This window comes from Apis cerana, linkage group LG9 (genome assembly GCF_029169275.1).
Source record: "Apis cerana isolate GH-2021 linkage group LG9, AcerK_1.0, whole genome shotgun sequence".
Lineage (NCBI taxonomy): Eukaryota > Metazoa > Arthropoda > Insecta > Hymenoptera > Apidae > Apis > Apis cerana.
Genome location: NC_083860.1, coordinates 1,434,463 through 1,460,939, shown reverse-complemented (window position 1 = coordinate 1,460,939; position 26,477 = coordinate 1,434,463). Strand labels below are relative to the sequence as shown.

At 21.3% G+C, this 26,477-nt stretch overlaps 1 long non-coding RNA gene across 2 annotated transcripts in view; it reads right to left on the bottom strand.

Annotated features, from left to right (window-relative positions):
* Positions 1–18,887, bottom strand: part of LOC114577269 (uncharacterized) — a 63,846-nt gene extending 44,959 nt beyond the window's left edge. For both annotated transcript variants that reach the window (XR_003697223.2, XR_009831239.1), the window contains exons 1-3: positions 15,162–18,887; positions 10,873–10,995; positions 10,060–10,794 (exon numbers count right to left, since the gene is read on the bottom strand). This is a non-coding gene — a long non-coding RNA (uncharacterized LOC114577269). The remainder of the gene's footprint in view (positions 1–10,059; positions 10,795–10,872; positions 10,996–15,161) is intronic.
* Positions 18,888–26,477: the final 7,590 nt, after the last annotated feature.

Sequence of the window (26,477 nt, the reverse complement as noted above, 5' to 3'; positions counted from 1 at the left end):
AATTAATTTTGAGGGAACTATCTGCACACGAAAATAAGGAAATTTAAAAACCAATTTTTTTTTATCATTAAAAAATAAAAATTATATGATTTTAATTTTTTTATTTCATTGTATTCTATTGTAAATGTATGTAAATTCTATTGTTTTTCACATTTCAAAAATAAAAATAAAAGACGTGGTAAACATTTTAAGATGATATTTTTGCCAGTTAATAGACAATCGAGAATATAACAAGAACGAATAAATAGGAAGCTGAGAATCGAAAGAAATGATCGAACAAGAAACATAGAGGGTCTCGAAGAGGTCGGCCCTGAAGAGCATTAAGCCGCGGTACCGGTGAAAGGCGAATAACACGAATACCTTCGAAGTCGCATGGTTTCTAGTTCTAATAACGCTATTATTCTAACGCGAACCCAGTCCGCCTACTGACTTACCATTTTGCTACTTTTATCTTTCTCACTATCTGTCATTCTTTTCAACACATTTCGATTCGATCATATGAGAATTAGAATCGATGTGTTCACTGGTTAATAAATTAATAGCGCAAGGTCGCTAACGAATAAACTAAAGTCATTTTGTATATAGGGGTTATTGGTCTAAAAAATTTTTATCTGTAGTTTCTTACATAAAGATTGGAAATTTATAATCTAGAAATTGAACTTCAATCAGACTTGGGATTAAACAAAATTTATTGAGAATAATTTAAAAATGATTATTTTAAATGGCACAAATTATTATGACAAATAATGTATTTTAAATAGATTATGTTTTTTGTTTGATCGTATAAAGGAATTTGTGAATACAGAATTAATTATTTGAGAAAATAATGATTATTTTTTAATTAAAATAATTAAAAATTTATTTTGAATAAGTATTATATAATAAATGTAATAATAATTGTAATAAAAGTGAGAGTATTAATAAGATATAATAATGATATATTTAAATATTTGATACAGTCATTTTACATCAAAATTAAATAATAAATAATAATAAGAAATAATAAATAATTTATTTCAAGAAATAACAAATAAATTATTGAAATAACTTGAATACTTTATGAAATATTTGTGTTATTTCAAAAATAGATTATTTCTCAAATGATTTTAGAAGATAGTTTTAAAATAAAGAAATTTGAAAATATAGTAGAATCTCGATTATCAGAACAAAATATGACACAACCGTTTCGATAATCGAATTATTTTTTTTTTTCTATTAAAGATTACTTATTGTGAAATATATTACCGATATGAATATTAAACAAATTTAAAAATTACTGAACTAAAACTTAAGAATCTTCATCATTATTCATTCTACTTTTCTAATACATAATCTTACATAATCTTTCCAATACATAATCTTTTAAATATTGCACCTAAAAATAAAATACTATTTTAAATATTATATTTTATTTATTTTAAAGTATTTGTATAATTTTAAAAATGAATGTTTTATTTGATAATAAATTTTTAAAATATATTTTATAAGATTCTAATATAAGCTTAAAACAAAAAATAAATAAATTAGTTTTATTAGAAATATTTTATTTATTTTATTTCTTAATTTTAAATATTATCACTGAAAATAATTATTCGCATCTAATACATTTATAAATATAAATAATTTTATAATTTTTTTTTATATAATATGTATCAAAAATTATAATATAAATGATTGAATAATTTTTCTATCTGAAAAAATGATAGAAAGAATATTTATTTTCAAGAAAATTGAAGTTATGTATATTCAATTTGAAAAAAATTCAATCAAAAAATTACTTGATGAGTGTATTAGTTAACTTTAAAGTTGAGATTCAAGTATTTTATTTTATATTAGTTTCATTATTAAAATTTTGTAATTCAGATTGTTAAAATAAAAATATTTTATTTGTCGAAATTTTATGTTCTGTTTAAAATACTATTTTATTTAAATTGAACAAAATCTAAGATAAATAATATTTTAAATATTTATTTCGTCAAATATTATTCAGCACTGATTTAAATATAGATCATCAGTGAATTTCATACTCTTGAATTTTTGATTTGATGAATTTTCAACACAGTCAATAATTTCTGGTTTTTTCTGACTTACATAACAGATAGTTGACTTGCCAATTATATATTCATCAGTTAATTTAGTCATAATTTCACCGTGTTCTAATCTATTCATAATTTCACATTTCATTTTTAGTGATAAGACAACACGCTTTCATTTAGCCAACATTACGATATGTGTGAAGGGTACAAATGTCACCAATAAAAAATGTCTAATCTATAAAAAATAATCTTTAAAAATAATTCAAAAATAATTTAAAACTGTGAATAATGAAAAAACTGACTATAAAAAGAGAGAGGAAAAAAGCATATTTGAAATAAAATAAAAATTCTTTATTTTTTATTATTAAACAACCCGAACATTGTTCGGGTATTTGTTCAAACATTTCTTGAAATCGAAAATTTAATAATCGAATTTTCATTTAATCGACAATAATCAAACGATTCGATCGATTAATAGGGATTCTAATAATTTATTATCTATTATATATATTTTATATGTATATACTGATTCTATTATATATTTATATACTGAATGTATAATTATGTAGATCTAATTTATAAAAAATGAAAAAGAATGGAATATATTGAAGAAATTGGATCGATACAAACTACGTATATTAAATAAAAATAAAATAGAATTAACCAATATCGAAATAAATTTTTATTGAAATAAAATTTTTATTCTATTTTTTATTTGCTTATATTATTTTATACGATCTATTTTAAATGATATTTTTTGAATAAATTTGAAAGATAAATTTAGATAAATTATTTTAATATTTACTATTTTATTCGATAGTTGAATATTTTTTATTTAAATTCACTATAAAAATATAAAAGACTTTTTCTGAGAAAAATTTTTATTCTCTATTATTCTCGTATTCTAAAAACATTTTTATCGTTATTATTTATTATTTCTTATTTATTATTATTTACAATAATTAAACAATTAACATAAATTAATCATTAAAAAAATTCATTCCTTAAATAAAATATTAAAATTTATTTGCAAATATTTTTATTTGAAATAATTTCTTTTTATTTTAATAACAATAATTATTTATCTTATTTATTTTAATTATAATGTATCTAATTTTAATACAAAAATTCTATTAATTCATTATATAATTGTGTTTTGCATTTTTTGTTTCGTTTTTTTAATAGTTATGAAAGTTTTAAATAAAAACTAATTTTATATAATAATTACAAATGTCATTTCTTCAATGACATATAAAAAGTAATGAAGTTTTTGTTTATTTTATAATAATTAAATTAATATTTATTGTACCATTATAATAGTAAATTCCATATTGGTTGGAATGATTATATTTAGTTTCAATGAAATGCATTACGACAACCCTTATATTTTTTTTGTGCCAACACACTTTCATTTCTAAATAAATAAATTAAATTATCATAAAACTTTAATTGACCAAATATTTATACATTTCACATATTCAAATGACCAACAATTCTTTGCAAAAGACATTAACTAGTTGATAAATAAATAGAAAAATTCATTATATAAATAAGCAATATATAAAGAATATATAAAAAATATATAATTAATATATTATATACTTACATTATATATTTACTTTGTACAAATGTTTTACCATTTTTTATATATTATTTTATATTACTATAATTATTTATATGTTCTATTCTTTTATCATAATATTATAATAATGATCTTATTAACTATAATAATTTATTGAATGATAATGAATCATACAAATTCAAACTCAACCTTGGACAAGTTATGTAATAATATTTCAATATAATTCATATATTAATTATATTTATGAAATCTTTTTTTTTAAAATATGATATAATAAAAATATGAATGAAACTATTAATTATAGAAATATGTATATTAGATTTGAAAATACAATAATAAAACACAAATATCATAATCATATATTATATATCATATATTATCATATTTTAATATTAAATATTTTTTTAAAATTTCAATGCTTCAAATTTTCAAATTTCAAATTTTCTATTTTTTAAAATATAATTTTATAATGATAAAACGAACATTAATATTTATATTTTAGTTAACTAATATTTTTTAACTAATATTTTCAGAAGTTATATTCAAAATAAGAAGAATGAAATTTAAAATTTTGAAATTTTTGAAGATGGATTTCATTCCTTCAAAGAAAATTTTCATAAATTTTTATCATATATCAGAATTTTCAGAATAGATAAATTTATTTGTAAAATAATATTCGAATATTATTGTGAGTTTGTATTATACAAATAAAATAAAATATCTATAAGTATAATGATATCTAATGATATTAATGTTAATAATGTAATGTGAATAATAAAAAAGAAGTTAAATAAAATAATAATTTCAAATGATAATTCATAAAATAATAATAAATAAATAAAATATTTTTACATTTGTTTACCATTTTTGAGAAAGAATCGATTAGTTATTTAAAGTTATTTATAGTTTTCTAATTTATAAATAGATTTTAAATAATAAATAGTATTAAAAGTATAAATTTTTTAAAAACATTCTAAATATAGATTAATAAATATTTTTATCTATTTATTGTTGAGAGATGAATCTCAATTTTTTTAAAGATTCTTTATATGAAATAAAAGTGTAATAAAAATATATATGTATATTATTAATTAATATTCAATTATAACATTATAATATATATCTTAACTTTCACATTTATAAAAATAATTTTAATTCTTTCTAAAAGACGAAATTTCAGAAATTTCAATTTTTTTGAAGATTCCTTATATAAAATATATATAATTACAATATAGATTATAAATATAAAATATATTATTTATTAATTTAGTATTTGATTATAATATATAATAAATATTTTATTTTTTGATATTTGTAAAAATAATAATTTTCATTCATTCTGAAAGATTTTTCAAAGAAAGTGGCAAAATAAAAGAATTGTTAAAGTATTTAATCGTGAGAATTAAAAATCTGGCGAAATTAATTACAACTACTAAATAATTAGAACCAATGATTTTGTTATCGTAGGAAAACATTCCTGGTGATTTTTTGTGCGTGGTTAGAAGAAGGCAATTACTTTTCTCTTCTTCGTTTCTTAATCCTTATGATTCTCTTTAATTTATCATATAACAACTTGTTTTTCATATTTCTTAATTAAATTGTCTTTTTAAATTTTTTTTATTTTTCACCATTTAGTTTCATAATTAGGAATTTTTTAATTATATAACACTTATATCTGATTTATATTTAATTAATTTTAAATCCATTTATATTATTTTATATAAAATATATACTTATAATATTGATTATTACAAAAAAATTTTAATATATGAAATTCGTTTAAAAAATTTTTTTAAAAATATAATATTTTTATTATATTATTAAATTAATAAATAATATCAATAATTTCTTGTATTATTTTTTATATAGAATTTATGTAATATTTTTTATAATATTACGATTATTGATATTATAAATGTATTATTAATTTAATAAAAATACTAAATAATAATTAATCAATAATAAGAAATATAAAATAAAAAAAATAGAATTTAAAATTTTATATTTTAAAATTAATAACAAGAAAAAATTTTTTGACGAAATTAAATTTTTAAAATTTTTTTGATGAAATTAATTATTAAATGAAATGAAATTAAAATGAAATTATTGTTAAATAATAAAAAAATAATATTGATCAAATTATATGATTTAATTATGTTTAATCCTTCTATAAAAAAATCATATGAAGATAGATTAAATAAATATAGTAAGTATATAATAATATGATTAAATATGATTAAATATGATAAAAATAAATTTGAAATTATTTATTGTATTAATTTTTAAAATATAAATTTTGCAAATTCATCCGTTATTATTGACAAATTAAAACTCATAACATATTATATTTTTAACCTATAAAAATAACGTATAACAAAATTTCCAAATAAAGTTTTAAATTTTAAATATATTTCTAACATTTTAACATTATTATACAAATTATTATTATTAGTTATCTGGAATGAATTCTTCTTTAAGAATTTTGAATCATAAAAATAGCAAAAAATTTTAAAGTTTGAAAACTTTATTTTCGAGATTTCGAGCATTTTATTAATAATAAGACAAAATTTGAAATATTTTGAAATAAAAATAAGATATGAATCAAAATAATTTCCATAATCAAGTATTATTTAAAAATACTATTCTATTTAATATTTAAATAATCAATATTTTATTTCAATATTTAAATTAAATTAATATTTTGAAAATATTATTTTTTTTTAATACTTAAATTATAGAAAAATATATTATTTACTATTTATATTATCAAAAATAGAAAATCATACAAAAATTAAAAATTTTACGTTTAGTTTGTACAAATTTTACTATATATATACAATAATGTAACACTAATATATTATATCATACTATAAAATATTAAAAATAGAAAATGCTTATTTGAAATACTATTTTTTTTTATTAATAGCATTTATATGAATTAATATATTTCTTAATTTAAATATTATTCTAAAGAATAATTTTGCAAGATCAGTTAAATAAAAATATTTTTATTTATTCATTTTCAAAAATCTATTTTTCCCTAATAATAAATATCTATTAATTTTTTTTATCATATATGCAAATCGTCATGCATATATTCTGCAGAAAAGAGATATCATTCACGAGTTCACTGGATATCAGAATATACATACTATATTGGCGACAAAGCTTTTATTGTTAGATTTTCTTCGTTAGAGAACTAGATCGACGTACTGCATAACAGTATGAGCAAACGACAGTCAAGTAACTGAGGTAAGAAAGCGAATAACAGACTCGAGACAGGGGAAATTGGGTTAGCGGCTTAAGGTGGATTGTCATAACTCCCGTATTACTTCTTGCAATGTAAACGATTATATAATCATGTTCGGTGCGTAAACGACGTCGCGTCATGTGTGAGTATGCCTTAAACACCTTCAACCGGAAGCAGACTTTCTCCATCGCTTCGACCATGCCAACCTTTTCAAACACATTCGTGTTTTTTTTTTCCAATTCGTTGCAGTTGCATCTTCCTGATTTGTTCCATTCGTTTTTTAAAATTTTTAAATTTTAAAAAATTTCTTTGATTCAATACTCTTTATTTTCTTAATATAATTTGGTTAATGTATGTAGTAGCGAAAATAGAAAAATTTTTAACTTCTATATTGTACACAGAAGAATAAGAATTTCTATATTTTGAATGTACAAATATATTGTATAAATATATTTATTATATAAAAAATATATAGAAATGAAATATTTTATTATATCGAATTATTATTATTCTATATTATTAGAATTAATTGATTTACAGATAAGATATTATATAAGTACATTGTTCATAAATATTTGGATACTTTGTTCTATTTATAATAGCATTAAAAAGACTGAATTTTAAAGGAAAGTTAAGAAGTCCATTATTTTTACATATGATTCATAACTTTTTTAAAAGTAGATTTGAAAAATAGATCATTAAATATCTTCAAAGAGGAAGAGAATTATATTTTAGATTAATATTTAAAAATTTATGTAATAATAAAACTTTTGTTAAGACCAAAAATAATAAATTTCTTTTTTTAAATTTTATCTAATAATAATAATATTTAAATTATAAAAAATATGTAAAATAAATTAATAAAAAAATTTGAAAAAGTATTAGATATCTTTATTAGATATTTTTTATAATATAATTCCAAAAATTTCTATATAATCAATAGAAATCATAATTATATTTTATGATATATAAAATTAAATATATTAGAATTAAATATAATTCTTTTATATATATTTGTTAATTTTATATATACACATTCCAAAAACATTTTATAAATGTAATGTAAATAATATCGACAATAATTAATAATATTTATTATAAAAATATTATTGTTATATTAACATTATTATTATTATTGTATTTTACTTATTTTAACAAATTTAATAGAATGAACAAACAAAGAAAACAAAGAATGAACAATGTATATATGATATTATTAAAAAATGTAAACAAAGTAATTTATATAGTGTTATATTGTTATATTGTTATGTATCTATATCAAAAAATATATTAGAGTAGTAAAAAATTTATTATATAATTTTTTAAAAAACTCTTTTAATGTAAAAAAAATTGTAGATAATGTTAATAGTTATGTTAAAAATATAGTTTAATAGTAATTAACAATAAGTAAAAAAAATTTAATAATATTATAAATATTTTTATTTTTTTCAAATTCATATACAAAATCATATACAATTTATAATTAAATGGAAACAGAAAAAAAAATATTAAAATATAAATAAAGTAAAATATAAATAGAAATTTATAATTAATATTAAAAAACAATTTCATAATTATTAAATAAGCTTATGTCTAAAATTAAAAAATGTATATCACTGAAAAATTTGACAGATTTTGATAGACTTTGAGAATATTATTGAGATTTAATTAGGTAATTCTTATATTATAATATATACAAATAAATGAATAAATAATAAAAAAAAACAGAAAAAAAGACAGACTATAATTAATAAATTAAACATTCTATATATAATTATATATAGTTTCTTTCTATATAATAATTTTTTCTATATAATTATATATAGTTTCTTTTTTTCTTATTATACATCATATATATATACATAACTTAATAATAATCATATACAATAAAATCATTGCACAAATCTATTATACATAAAATCTGTCATATGATTCCGTAATTAAATTCTGTCGAAAATAATTAATATTTAGATTAATTATTTTTGATGATGATGCTATCATCATTATTACAAGTATTATAATTGCGGACAATTATATTGATAGTTGTTGCGAAAAGGATGATCGATATCCGATATTCGATACTCAATGTTGCGTATATGAACAATACAGGGTGATTCTTTTACCTAAAGCCAGTGGCTATCGAGTAATAATACCGATATGTATATGCAGATGCATATCGATATATATAGGGAAAAGTGAAGTAAAACATAATTAATAAAGCAAAACATTAATATTTTTCTTAAATAAAAAATGTAAATGGAAATATATGATATAGATAATTATCAAAGCATTTTATAATTGATTATAATTCTGTGAAAATATTTTCTTGTGTTCATTGTGAAAAATTTGAAGTATGAAAGTTTCAATATAGTAAAAACTACTTAGTTTTGATATTAAAGAAGCATTATGATCATAAGTAAAAGATTTCATTCTATATTTCTTATATTGTATTTTGTTCGTTTAACACCGATTTTTTATTTTAAATTAAAATGTAAACGTTATATTTTTTTCTAAAATATCTCATGTATAAGATAAAATGAATCATTTATATGTAGAGAAAAATGAAAATATTTGTTTTTTCTTCAAATCATTAAAATTGAACAATGAAATGAACAATAATTGTCTCCATATTTTATTTTTTGTTATGCTATTCATATTTATAATTATTTTATAGATTAATAATAAATGTCCATTTTGAATAAAAAAAATAATATTTTAATACTTTCAGAAAATATTTTATAAATTAAAATAGAAAAATCGTTAAATTTAATTATTTACTATTCTTTAAAATTATATCAAATTGAATGAACAAATTAAATTGTATCTAATCATGCATTAATATATATATATATATATATTAATATATATTAATATATATTAATATATATATATGTATATATATATATATATACATATATATATATATATTGTAATTGTATAAAAAATTTTTCTTCTATATGTTTTTCTCATTTTCAAAAATTATGATTTTTTTCAATTATATCAATTTTTTAATTATTATAATTTTGAAAATATCCCATATGGACATCGATCTTCATTGTGATATAAGAAACAATCTAGAGTATAGTAGTATGCGTGAATATATATATATATGTGAAACAAAAATGAAACAGTATGAGCGATCAGCAGAGGTTTGAGTGGTGTAGTGAGAGAATCAACCTGTATGTACTTACATACTTATATCGTTCGGCCCAATTGCGATAGATTTCTTGAGTGGAGAGGGTCCTAGCGTGTCCTGGAGCAGTTTACCCACCATGACATCACCTATCACGCTCGCTCGAGCATGCTGCAACACTCTACTGCCTACCTGCTTACCTTTTTCAATCTTTTCCTTCCCCTTCCCTTTTTTTCATCCTTCTCCTTTTCTCGTTTCAATTCTTCTTTCAATTTTTTCTTTCAATTTTAATTTCTCTTTCCTTTTTAATTTAAATAACATAACGTTGAAAAAAGATAAAAAAAGAAAATAAAACCAATAACATTTTTGTATTATTTTAATTTATCTTTAATCTCTTTGAGTTGATACATAAATTTTATGTTAGAAATATTTTATATTTCTTATATTTCTTATATTTTAAACCATTTTTGGAGACTAATTGCGTAAAATATGCGCAAACCTGTTCGATTTTTTATTAACATTATATTTTCTCATTCTCCTCCTTCCCCCCTCTCTTCTATCGTCGCGAGCACACTCTCTCGGTGATTTTCACTTGGTGAGACGACGTAAGCCGCACATAAGGTGAAGGTATCGATTGCGCAACATCGATATTATGCAACTCGTAGCGGTTTCCTGCTGTTATCTAATTACCCAGAGTAGAGGAACTGCTCGATGAGAGGAGGTGGCCATTCTGATGAATCTAATTCGAAGAGTTTCGTTTCTCCATGCAATAGAGATCTTAATATTAATGTTCCTATAAACAAGAAAATTTGAAATTGATGAAATTTATCGAATATCTATTATAGGAATGGCAATAGGAAAAATCTCTCACCGATCGACTCACGAGTTATTTTGTTTGCATTAGGTCATCGAGCTTTTCCAGTCTCGATATACATATGCAGTGTATCGCACTGATATATCGGTACGCGCCTACATAGCCACGTGCTCGAGACACCTTCAAGAGAGAAAACAGCCGATAATTCTTAGTGCGAGACTGTCCCTCTATCTCGTTTTTTCTTTCTTCCTTGGAATTTCTTCAGTTTTTAACAAGTTGTTATATTTTTTAACAATATTTATTAAATCCATTGTATAACAATTAATCTAATGTATTTAATTTATCTATTAGGGAATCAACATTTTAGAATTTTATAATATTTTATATTTTATATTATATATTGTCACATTATATTTTATATTATCACATATATATATTTTATATTATTACAAAAAATTTAAAAATTGGAAAAAAATTATTTGAAAATAATACAAATAAAATATTTATTATGTGCAATTTAGACATTAAATGAAATATTATTTTATAATATTTTATTTTATAATATTATTTCATTATTAAATATTTTCTATTTATACCTTACATACAAGTAATATATTATAATATAATAATGTTATAAATTGAAAATATAAATTACTTGTTTAAAGTATATTAGTTATTTAAATATATACTATTATTTGAAATATTATTTTTTTTTTATAACTATTATTTCAAAAAAAAGTTTATTTACAAAATTTATTTAGGTAAAAAATTTTTTTAGCTTTGAACAAATAAAATAATCAATTTTTCTGTAAAGCTTTCTTTACTATCAAATTTGCTAAAAGAATTTATTAGTATTATATATTTTGACTAATATAAAAAATTTGATAATATCTCTATCTCTATCTCTATTATGCGAGTTATAAATATAATTAATTGCAAAATAAATATTTTTGTTTTTTTTTAAATTTTGAAGAATTTTATCTATTTTATTTTTCCATGAAATATTAATTTTATATTTAAACTCTATTTTTCGTTTAATATCGAATTGATATAATTGCATATTAATATTTATATTTTATATTATATAATTATTAATTTATAATAAATTAAAAAGGATAATTAAATAAATAAATTTACTAACTTATTTATCAATGCATAACAATAAAACAATTTACAAAACAAAACATACAAAAAAATATACAAAAAAATATACAACAAAATATACAAAAAAAATATTTTTATATATAATATATTTATTTATTATAATATATTATAATATATAAATAATATATATTATTCATTATATATTGTATATAATACAGTAGTAGGATCAATCATATAAATAGTAAATAAACTTTTTTATTTCTTAATTATTTAAGTTTATTTAAAAGAAGAATCTAATTTAAAAAAAAAAGATCTTAAAATGAAAATATACTTATAATAAAAACATATACTACATTTTACTTTTTATTTTATTTTTACTATTATCTACTATCTATTTTATTTTTCTCATTAAAACATTAAAAAAATGGAAAAGAAGCTATAATTAAGAAAAATAATAATTAGAGAAATAACAACGATTAAGAGAATAAAAATATGAAAAAAAAAACATCTATCTATAAATGAAATCGATAACAATCCAGTATTTCTCACTTTTATAATATTTAAGATAAGTATTTACATCTATTCATATATCTATTTCTCTCCGCTTAAAATACTTATGACGTTCGAAAAGAATCATTCGTAGAAAGAAAATCGGATGGAGATCGTGATGATGTGGTAACTGATGAAGAGAAGCACGCTGATGGTAATGGTCGTCCAGGAAGTAGGTGCGTCGAACGTAGTTCCTACTTTCGAGGCCGAGACGGTTGTAATAGCAATCGGCATTGTCGTGGTTATTGTATCGTCGCATTTAAGACAGAGACAACAGAGATAAGAGAGATAGATGAAGGAAGACAGAAAGAGAGCAAAGTTGTTTGTAATCTGTGGGATAGGACGAAGAAGCAGCGAGGCATGTCCGAAGGAAAGGAAGCTCCACGGACCTCAGTTCCGCTCGTTCTCCTCTTCCTCCATCTCTCGCTGGTTCCCAACCTTTCTGAAGTTTTTTCTTTGGAAATCTAGATGTATATATCAGCCTTATTTTCTGCTTTAAAAGGACTATTTTTCATTTTGTCAAGTCTAAACGTATTAAAATGTTTTAAGAAGTATGATATTTTTCAAAAAGATTTGTATATATTGAATTTCAATTGTATACTTGATAAATTTTAGTGAAGATAAAGTAAATTTACATAATTTTTATAACTACGTGAATATTATCTATATTTATTAAAAATATATTTGTAATTTTAATATTACTTATTATTATTTAATCGTTTATAAATTATTTAATTAATATTATTTTAATATTATTATTTTATCATGATATAATTTTTCTTTTATTGTCTCGTGTTTACAAGTTGAATTAATCTTATCATTTGTTTTGTAAAAAAGAGGTTTTAAAAAAATTCTTAGAATGATGTAAAAAAATTAATTTATTAATTAAAAATTAAATATTACCTATATTTAGAAATAAAAAATATTTGTAAGATAATTTACTTATTATTCATTTAATTATTTATAAAATATTATTTTAACTTTTAAGGATTTTTCCTTTTTTCTATTGTGTTTATAAATTAGATTAATTTTATCTTATATTTTACAAGGAAAAAGATCTTAAAAAATCTAGAAACAAATTGCTTTTTTTTTATATAATATATATCATATTTATTATGTAACATTAATAATTCATAAATTGATTTTACTATTCTAAATAAAACTATTTTAATGAATAAAAATTTTTCACATTATTTCATAATTATAACATTCTAGATAAATCTGAAATAAATAAGAGAGAATTATTATTTTTTTCTCTTATACTGATTTTTTCTTTCATATTGAATACATTGATTACTTTTTTATAATTAAATTTATTTATAGTACTATTTAAATCATAGAAAAATATAACAATTTTTTATCATAAAAAATCGATTTTATTTTTAATCTTTTGTGAAATATTTTCCAATTTGAAATAAAATGATTATTATTATTATTTTTGTTTTACATATTTATAAAATTTATTTTATTACGAAACAATGATATTCCACATTATATGGCAAGTCAATAAAATTTATGCTTTTTACATGTTAATTTGGTGTGCCGTCGTATTTATATCGATTCTTGCAAGAACATGTTACGGAAGAACTCGAATTCCTAACGTCTATCCTTGTGTCTAGAAACGCGTCTATGCGAGGTCGACTCTATTTTCGCTCGGGTATCCGTCAGCTCGACCTCTTCCTCTGATTCCGAGGAAATCCTATGCCCGACTTTCTTCCTCACTTACTCGTATGAAATTTCGGCTGATTGCCAACAAATTCCGTAACGAATTTCAAATTTCTACCTCGAATAAAGGAATCAATCCTGCTTTAATCTTCATCTTATTTATTATTTACTATCAAACAATATTCTTAAGAGAATAACGAAAGTTTTATTGATTGGAAATAAAATTTAAAAAATATCTGACAAACGAACAAATTTTTGGGCGATTGAAAGAAAGCAATGAAAATAACACATTAATTCTTGTAGATCGAGATGAGGGAAAAACACAAGTTTGAAACGAGTTCTGAGTCAAAAGTACCGGTTGGAACGGTACGGTATTACGTATTATCTATAAGTTGGATATCTTTGTGTATGCATAGCTTTTCACGTGGCTTGGGAACACACAACGAGCCCGTTAGAGACACGCAACCAATACCGATGTGTTGATTTACACCACTAACTTTTGCATGACTCGATATTCTTCGATAGTTTACAGTTTAGGCCGTTAAAATCATTACGTTACATCCGCGATCACGTATCATGGAATTGTGGCGGTGTCACGTATGCATCAGAGAAACACGGTATAACTTAAGATCCTAAATCTTCTTGCACAATAATCTAATAATATTAGTATATTATTAAGTATATAATTAAGTATATAAATATATAAATATATAAATATAATTGATAAATTACAACTTATAGCTTACAAATTAGAAGTTATAGTTTATTTTTTTAAATTTTTTGTTCTTCACATCAAATACATAGAATAATAAAATAATAAAATTTGTTTAATTAATATTTCTAAAATCTCATTCATTTTATTATCAAGATTTTTTTTACCATATAAGAAATTATTATTATTCATAATAGTTATAAATTATGGTTTATAATACTTTACTAATGATATCAGCTTTATAATTGGTGCAAAATGACCGAACTGTTATTCACATATTATTTGAAAATTAACGTGTATACGGAACAATATATACCTATGATAAAACAGTATACATTAGTGGATAACGATGGTTCCATGGTTGTCCATTTGGGCGGTTATGCGATGTAAGAATCGAAAGGCTAAGGCGCATACGTAATGCGTATCTAGAAGCGTGGGAGCCATGCTCGAACGGCTTCCTCTCACGGCACTGCCATGCTTTATCTTGCGTTTATAAATAAGCCAACATCTCTTTCTCTTTCTCATGCGCGCGCACCTTCTTTCTTACTTGCTCTTTCTACTTGTCCTTCTTTTTGTCCATTTATTTCTTTCTGTCTCTCTCTCTCTTTCTTTTACTGTCTATTGCTATTTCGCTCTATTCTCTATCTCTCTTCGTCCAGTTTTCTGTCTTTCACAGCTCGAACAACTCGAACGGGCGACTCGACTAGAAGGAGGTGCGCTCTTCAGTTCCGGCTTCCAGCCACCCGAGTCTATTAATACTCGATTCTAGTCTCTAGTTGCTTCCCCCACTTCTCACCTTCTACACTCTTCCATCTCTCCCGCTTCATCACTCTATCGTGACTCTTTGTCTCAACCTGTTCGCCCATATTGTTGATGTATGTAAGTACCAGTCCAAATCTGTTATCTACGCAACCGAAATCTTACGAAAATAAGTATGAGTATAGGGACAAAGAGTTTCTTGGGAATATGAAAAATCGTATGAATTTTGAACAAATTTATCTTTCAATTTTCTTTATCGAATTGATTAACGATATTTAATCCGTTCGGACACGAGAAACACGATAATGAAATACTTCCGATCAGACAAAGATACTTAACGTTTTGTGAGATAACCTCCTATCTGAGTTGAATCATTAAACTACTCTAACAATAAGTACTTCGTACATGTATAGTTGTAAAAAATATATCATAATGATTAATTACGATTAAAATCTTACGTTTAATCTTGAACATTATTTGTAAAAAATATATTTTTTTACTATTATTTCTTACTATTATATTTTATAAAATTTGAAAAAAAATCTATTAAATAATAATTAGAAGAAAAATATTGAAAAATGTAATGTAAAACAGTAGAAAATATTTTTTTTCATAATATATATTTCAAATTATCATATTTAAATTACAAAAAAATATTGAAATTTAAGAAATTAACAACAATATGAATATTATGTATTTATTTCTACTGTTTTATAAGTTTTCTTTCACATATATATATTTCATATAATTATAAATATTTTTCTTTTATATTTGATAATAAATATTTTCAAAAGATTTATATTTCTTTTTTAAAATTTTAATTTTAATAACATTTTAATCGTAATTAATCATATTACGAATATTTTTTACATTTTAATTTTATTTTTAAAATTATATTATGCAATATTAAATTGCTTATCTTTTTAAAATCTGAATTTGTATTTACAATATGATATATTTTTATCCTTTGGAATATTATTTATGAAATGTTTTTTAATTAATCTAATAAATCAATGAATGAAATAATGATAATAAAAATTAAGTAAATTTGAAACTACTATGTGTGTTACTACTATTTTTGATTCAGTCAACGTGCTTTTTAATTTTGATAATCTGACAATTAAATAAATGATTTACAAACTTCAAACTTTTATTTATATAACCTTTTTAAATAAGATATTATGATAAATCATTATTATCAGAATTATAATATTTAAAATATTCCAAAATAAAAATATAATATCCAAAGTGACAATTTTGTACAATCTATAAATTATATATTGTATCAAGAATTTTCTGTTGAGATTATATCTGAATGATGATATCTATGTCTAAGACGATTTAGAAAATAGGCAAAATTTGTTTGTTTCATTTTGCGATTAGAAATAATTGTCAATTGATATCAATAGATAATTAAAAGACTTTTTGAATCAGTCAATCATCGGTCAGCGTGAACGATTATTTAGTATTTCCTTATGCAAATAATAACATGACAATATGAAATGGATATAAAATAATTTGTTTTCAAGAATGGTTATTTTTTTGACATTGTTTGCATTTTACATTGATTGCGAATAATTAATTAATTAAAATTAAAAGGTTAAATTTAGATATCAATTAAAATGTTAATTTATAATTTTGATGTAAATGTTTGTAATTTTGACACTTGGATATGGAGAAAATAATGTAAATAGATAATATTAATTATTGCAATTTGATCAAATTATCAATTAATACATGAAGGTAACGAACTTGTGATAATAGATAATAATGAAACTTGTGAAAAGATAGATAATAATTTGCCAGGAAATGCGATAACTTTTATGTTTTATTCACAAAAAAGAAAATATAAAATCTGGCATATTTAAAATTATATGTATTTGAAATATTATTCCAAATAATTTATTTGAATAATTATTTCAAATAATTATAAATTAATAATTTCATTTTATAGATAAAATTACAAGAAATATTTGAATGATATCATTTAAAATAAAATAGTCTAGCAAAGAAGAAATAAATTTTTTTTTATTCAATAAGAATTTTCGATAAGTCCCAAGCATGATGATCTATCAATTGGAGGAATGCGTTTTTGTCACACATGGTGGAAGTGCGTGATGTTCGCACGATTATCGGCCAGACACGGAATCCGTGTCGACGCAAAACGGAATCCGCGTGGCCGAGGAATGCACTCAATTATGCAGGACACTCGAATCACGAAGCGAAGATATTCTAGTCGCGTGTCCGCAACCAAATCGGTTTCGATCGATTGCGGCTATTGCGAGAATTATCACTCTCCCTCCGCTTCTTCAACCACCGAACTGACTAACGAAGAGTTGTTTGCAAATCAATTAATTTATAATATCCAATTAGAAAATTCCTATCGTTCCATGTTTGTAATGAAAATTATAATTTAGAGAATTTTTAAATTAAGACAGTTTTCGTTTGAAATGAAAATAATAAATGGAATTAAATTATTAGATTTATTTTAGATGTTTATGTTTGTAAACAGATTTTAAAACTAAAATTGTTGAGAAATAGATTATTTTCAAATGATATTTAATGTTTGATTATTTTAAATAGTAATAGAAAATTTGAGATAAGAAATATATAATAAAACTCTTTATATATTAAGTTGTCTCAGATAGTAGTGTTTGACATAAAAGATAAAAATATTTGCATAAAAAGTTATTTCCTCGATTATGTTAGATACAAATTAAACAATAAAAATTAAAAGAATAACTGTTAGAAATTAAAATAATAGAAAAATTTATTAATATAATTTGAATTATATTTAAAATTTATCATTATATTAATCAAAATAATATTTAAAACAATTACTTGATTAATGAAAGTATTTTGATTATATACCTATAAATTTTTCAATTTAAATTTAAAATATTTAATTGAAATTTATTTTTCTTTATTAAACAATACATGTAATATAATATAATATTATTTTCATGAAATATAACATTATTAATTGCAATTGTACATTATTAAATTCAATACAATATTATTTTCATGAAATTCTGTCCATCTAGCAATTGGGATTATATTTTAACATTTATATTTATCATATCATAAAGTGAATGAAAGATTAATTTTGATGTATATTTATTCTTTAATTGAAAAATTTGAAATGAAAAATTTTTCGAATATCTAATTCTTTTATATGTTTATTTCTGTGTTTATTCTGTATTTTGTTTTTAAATCTATTTTTATTCTATCCATTAATGTAATTATTATTATGATAATAAAATAAAAATAATATTTCATTTCAATAAAATTACTTTAATAATAATTTTCAATATTTTTTTGTTTAAAATATGTTCAGCGTTATATAATGTATAATACATATGTATATGTATATCATTATACATAAAATATATAATGAGAAATTAAAAATAGCAAAAATGCAAAATAAAAAATATAAGAAAGAATAATAAGAAAATAATATTATCACAGAAAAATATTTTTATATTTTCATAAAATCAAATAATAAATATCTAAATATCAAATAAAATAATAAAATATTAAAATTATTTATTTATTATTATTTAAATAATATTAGTATAAGATAAAGAATATAATAAAAGTAAAATAAATTTTTAAAAATCAGAATTTTTTTTAAATAATTTTGAAATACATGTCTCAATATAAAATTATTTTTTTATATTCTTATATAATTTTAAATGACGAATTAAATTCGTCATTTAAACGATTGTTTATTTCTAAAAAAAAATCAACATTTATTCAAATATAAATGTCAAATATTGAAAAATATTATAAACTTCTGTAAAATAATATCAATATTCATAATTGAATAGATATCTAGAGAAAAAAAGAATATATGTTAAAAAATTTTTTAAAGAATTTTTTTTTAATTTTTCTAAGAAACAAGAAAGAATTTTTCCAAACAAAGTAACTATGATATAGAAAATATTTTAGCAATATTTATAATATTTAATAAAATTATCAGACATAAAAAAAATGTGAAATAAAAATATATATCATCAAAATTCTTATCAAACTCTTTAATCATTTACTTTAATTAAAAAAAAAATTATTTTTATTGTGATAAATTGATAGATCCAAGTATCAAAGTAATTTTGTATTTGCTTGTAATCAGTAAATTAATTCTTATTGGATTATTATTTATTTCTCAAAGTGAAAAAAGAATGTACGTTACATCACTGTTATATTGTAACAATAAATACTTTTATGTTTTTTTAAATTTTTATTATCATCCACTATTATTGTATCAGATATATATATATATATACAACTTAAAATGACGAAAAATGATAAAAGATATAGAAGATAGGAAGGATAACTGAGCAGAGAAAAGTTTAGTAATGTACGTTGATGTTGGCGCAATCGAGGAATTCCTCCTGTCAGTCGAAGGAAGGAAATTGCGTTGCCCAATTAGAAATCGCGGGAGACCGCAGAAAGAAAGGCTAAGAGAGAGCGAGCAAGCCATGAGAATGATGGAATGAGCAAAGTAGAGGGAGAGTGAGAAAAAGAGAGAGAAGAAGGTTTCGAAACATCATACATACTAAGTTGCCACGTTTGTACGATTATCCAATTCGGTTTACCTTTTGCTTATTTAAATGCATATGCACGCGCGTGGACATTTTCTCAATTTCATTACCTATACCAACTCTTGTTTGAACAGCTGTATCTTTTATATGAAATTTCCATTATCATCAATTGTTATTGATATCTAATGATAAAAATTAATCGCAATTGTTTCAGTATTTCATTTATCTTGAAATAATTATTAAATGCACACTTGTACGTATATAATAATGTACATATATAATAATAATCGAATTCATTGATTATAAGCATTAGAAATATTTGAATTAGTTATGCAGAAAAAAAAGTTATATATATATATATATATATATATATATATATATATATATATATATATAAATAGAATTAATATTTTTCTTAAAAATATCTGTTGAATTAAGTCATGATATTTTTATCATTCCGGGAATAAAAGTATAAATTATTTATCATATGAGATATGAGGAAACAATGATATTTATATATCATTATTACATATTATTAATATTTAATATTTAGAAATTTTCTTTATATAATTCTTTACGTAAAATTATGTTATTTAGTCTTAAATGAAAATGAAAATGATTTGAGTTCTTGAACTTATACTTATGTGTTAAAATGATAAATGATAAATAATAATGAAACTTTGTGATCAAATGATAAAATATAATATTTCATTTCATGTATTTTAAAATTATACTAATTTATGTACATCTAAAAAAAATATATTATATATTTTTTATAAAAATATATTGTTTAAAAGTGACTCTTGTTAATTGTGTTTGATAAAGAGAATAGATTGTATTTTTTAAACATATAATTATTTTTCATGACTAAAAAAATTTCAATATTGTAAAATTAAAAAATGAAACATCAAATTTCGCTATCGAAAACATAAATAAAAAATAATTCAAATTATCAATTTCACTTTAAATATTCTTATATAATTTTAATTTCAATTATTAAAGATAATCTTTTTAGATAATCTAATTTGAACAAACATTTAACAAAAAAAATTATGTATAATTAAAATAATTAATTTCCTAATTGAATTAATTAACAAAATTTGATTTTTTAAACATGTGAAATAAAACAAATATAAAAGTTTACAATTATTACTTTGTTTTATTATTAAAAGATATATTAATCATTTTTAAGCTCATATAATTTTTTTTTATTAAATGTTTTTTTTATTATACATTACCAAAATTAAATATCATGAAAAAAAATGAGAAATATTTAATTTTTATCTCAATATTATAATATTTAAATATCCTAAAAGTAAAATTTAAAATTTTATATGCTTTGCTTCAAAAGTTTTCAAATTTTGGAGATCATAGATTCGATTTACTTTGTTTATTTAATATTTATATATATTATTTATATATTTATAATATATATATATATATTTTTATTATTGATTCACATTTCAACTTTACACTTTTTTTAACTAAAAAATTATTAAAATTAGAAGTTAAATTTTATTGAAAATTTTAGGTATTAATATTAGAATTAATGAAAAAAATGAATATTTCGAAATAATTAAATGAAGTTTAAACAATTCTTTTTCTTTTTCGTTTCATTCAAACGTTCTTCTTTCTCTCTTTCTATTCTTAAGAAATTACATTACTCTATCATCGTTTAATTCTCCATCATAATCCAATATAAACGGTTGAAAATGCAAAGAAGAATAATTAAAGAAGAAGGAAAATAAAAGAAAAGATCAAAATTGAAAGAGATAACTACAGTCACATAAATTTTACATCTTACGCGAATTCAACTAAATTATATTATCAAAACTAACAATAATTTTGTTTTATATGAAACATAATATATAATTCATAATAATAAATGAAGTAATTTTTTAATTTTGAGAATATGAAATTAATTCTTAATATTTTCGTTTCTTTAAATGCAATGGTAGAACAAAATTTTAAAGTATAGAAAAATTCATTGTTTTAATACTCTATTAACTTTTATAAAAAATATTTTCAGACGAAATTATATATAAACAGAACATAAAAAAAATAATTAAAACTTTAAGATTGATTTCATGTCTTTGAAAAAATTTGTTATCGTTTAAAAAATAAAATGCCATAAATTTATATATAACTTATATTTCAAATAAACGGAAATATTCATTAAAATCAGATTTTTCAAAATAAATGAATTTATTTATAAGCATATGAATGTATTTTTCATTGTAAGTGTGAAAAAGACAGAAAAAGTGAAGAAACTGGGAAAAAGATATTAGAAATGAGATAATGAATAATAATTAACAAATCAAAAAAAAATAAACAAAAGAATAGATGGCAAACATGTAAAAGAAAAGATGTGCGAAAAAGGTGAAGAATGGAAATAATTGACATAAACAAAGCATGAAACACGAACAAGGAAATAAAAGAGAGAAAAAGAGAGGAAAGAAGCGGCAGAAAAAGAAGAGAAGGGACAGAGGAGGGGATCGACGTCATTTTAGTCGTCCTCCCGGATGTGCAACATCATTACACGGCATTCTTCGAGGCTGCAAGATCTCCCTTTCTTTCTTCCTTCGGTCGATGCGTTGACGTAACCGCGACAAAGCAAATTCCTCTTCCCAAGACGTGAAACATATTCTGGTTCGATTTCGATTACTCTGAACGATAATTTTAATAACTAAGCGAATTCTCAAAATTATTATTTGTACATTACTCGACTTTTTATATTGTAAATAAATTTTTTTTTAATTTTTGTTTATAGAGTTGATTGTTTACATACTCATCACATGCAATTAATTTTATAAATTTTTGTTTAATAAATAAAATTAATAAAATTAATAAATAAATAAAATTTAGTGAAAATAATATAAATAAATATATATAAATAAATATAATAATATAAATAATAATAATTTTGGATGAAAAAAATTGGATTGAATTTAAAAAATTAAATAAAAATTAATTTAATTAAAATAAAATTATATTTAATTAATTAAAGAAAATTACAAAATATCAATTTATAATATAATATATTTATAATATATAATATTAAATAAAAAGAAATAATACTAATTAATAATATAATAAAAAATAAAGATTAAATAGCTAAAAGTTATTCAAAAATTAATATATGTCAATTTATTTTTTAAATATTGAATCTGGGAGAAAAAAGCAATTTTTTTTAGTTTTTTTCTAGTTAAAATAATAAAATTAATTTAATTTAAGTCAATAATTCAAATCAACATTTAAATGCATTATTTTATAATATCTTTGCTTTCGAATTTCGACTTTACAAATCCAAATTCATCTCTATAAGTTAAACTTTTATCACCGATGCTTTTTACAATTCAAAATACATACTTAATTATGTGTCAGTAACCGATTATTCGATACTTTCTCCTTCTTTTCAATTAAAATTGTCTTAGTTAAAAAATTGCTTTCAGTTAAAATTGCGAATATCCGAAAACAAAAGACGACACTTATAGATTTCTCTTTCTTCGAGTACTCATCAATTGGAAAAATATTATTTCCCATACAAAGTCTTTATATGCCAAGTTTCGTTTATTAAATCTCTCTTACTGAGACTTACCTCCATAATTCGAAGATTTTAGTTCTTTCCTTGAAATTCGAATTATCGAGATTCTTTTGTATTTTAAATATTCAAACTGCAAAACGAAATGACGTTGTATCAAAAATTAAAAAATCATTCTATAAATATAAATATCATTCTTTAAATATTATGTTAAATAATAATTAATTTTTATCTAATGTTATAAATTATTTATAACATTTATATATATTTATATATATTAAGTTATAAATGATTCTTTTTAAATATGACACTGAGTTAAAGATAATGTTATTGGTCCAGCCGGATTTTCCGGGGGTTGTCAGACAACAAAAAGGTTCCCGAGGAGGCGTAACATTAATCATGGCACAGGTATGTGCGAGGACTCGAGGTCGAAATCTCTTTTTTTTTTTTTTGAAAGAACGATGATCCACAATGGAATCCTCCCTGCTTACGTTTACATCTGATCGATCGAAGAAAGAATCCTCCTGAAAAGTTACCGGCTCCTTTCTACCCACCTTGGGAATCTATTAGATCTTGGACTCGAATTCCAAGGAATCTTGTTCCAGAAAAATCACCGACACAATATTTTTCGAAAGAAAAGTTTCAATGCCTAAGCATCGGATTTGTCTTTTACACTCGTGTCAAAATTTTTTCTGAAATCTTTTCTTTAGTTGTTGACACCACGAAAACAGCTATTATACATATATACATGCATTTTCTTTCTTTTTTTTTAACCGATCTTCTTTATAGATTATTAATAAAATTGTTCCTTATATTTAATTGCTACTTATATTTAAATAATAAATATAATTTAATATAATGTAGAAAATGATTTTAAGTAATCAAACAATTGACAATAAATTATTTTCTCGCAATAAGTGAGATATCAGAATATGGAATTTTTAAACGTACGCGAAGTTGAGTGATTCGATTGACAAATCGATTGATTCGACGTTTCCGTCTTCTCTTTCTCTCTTTTTTCTGTAAGATCCTTTCGAAAGGAAAAAAGAAGATAGAAGAAAAAGATTGAGCATAAGAATCGATGGTACTCATAAGCCAGTCAGGATATAACAGGTAAAACAGGTTTGTGGGCGTCCAGAAACGTGGACTACCTGCATCGTTTCTCGAAGGGGTCCTTCTTCAAACTCCTGCCTGCCGATTCTTGCGGAAGAAAACGGAAGAAAGGGGAGAAACGCGGCACCTATACACCTGTTCGTTAAGTAACAACGATTAACGTCTTTAAACTCCCGGTCCGTGATTTTATCTTTAAAGAAATAGTGACGTACCAAAAAATCTTAACTTTTCGTTGAAATCATCTTCAAAACCGCATCATAAATAATTTTGTAGAAATAAGTGATTCATAAAAAAGATGTTTGAGTTGTTGAAAAAAAATGTACGAATTTTTTATTAATAAAGATTTCATCTTTTTGAATCCTTTTAACTGATGTAAATTTAAATTTAGTTTATAATTTAAATTTGATTAAATTTAAATTTAATTAATAAATTTCATTAAACTTAAATTTAATTAAATTCAATTTAGTTCAATTTTATTAATGATTAAAATTCAATTAATTAATTTTAATACAATTATATTAATTTTAATATAATTTTTAATAATAAATTTACTTAAATGTAATTCATAAGATATAATACAACATGCTAAATTTAATATAGATCATATAAGCGAATATATAAATTAAATGAATGTATAAATATAATATAATATAATGTAATATAATATAATATAAATATAATAATTTTTACAAAGATCAGAAAATAAGAATTCGGTTAACAATCGAAAGAAAAAAAAAAGATTATATTTTTAGAGGTCGTTGAAATATCGACTTCTTATCTCTTATCAGCTTATCAGAATTATTTGACGTGATTACTCTTCGTTAGATTCGGTAATCTTTGTCAGATCAACGATACCTCTCTGACTATGAAACTTTTTTCGGTTAAAACTAAATCGAATTCTGTTCTGTTAACCTAATTAATCCTTTTGATTTAATTGATTCAATTATTTTTTTTTGAAATTGATAAATTCTTGCACTTTAACAAAAAAATTACAAATTTGAAAAGATATTAATATTAAAGATATTAATTATTGCAGATTTTATTATATTATTTATAAATTTTTATTTTATCTATCTTTAAATTAAAAATTATATAAATTTTAAGTAATAATATTAGCACGTTTATTTTATGATTAATAATTTTATATTATACAAAAATTAATATGATAAATTTAGATTATATTATTTTTTAATACATACATATATATATAAGAAAATATTTATAAAAATATTTATAAATTAAAAAGAATATAGAATTTAAATCGATATAAATTTAATTTACTTCGAATGAAAGATGAAAATTAAAAAAAAAAATAGATCTCTATTCTATTGATCTAAAAAAATGATTCAACCTCGGGCAGATATTTGAGCTCGCAAAAAGGCAGGTCCGCGTCAACAGTCAGGATCGCGATTACGAGGAAGCTACGAGGAAGTCGGTAATGCCCCCTCCAACGTTCTATGGTATTTCCCACTCGATTACAACGCTTCGATTATTTCCGTTCGCGCCGTATAACCGGCTATCCATCTATCCTTGTTCAACTGAAAGGGTCGCGCGTTCCGGTGGTCCATTTGTCTCCGTTCGTCGAACGCATTATACGGCACGGCAAGCCGCGCGCATGCGCGTTGACGCAAGTCTCTCGCAGCGTGCGAGAGAGGAGTGGGGAGTATGGCGGCAA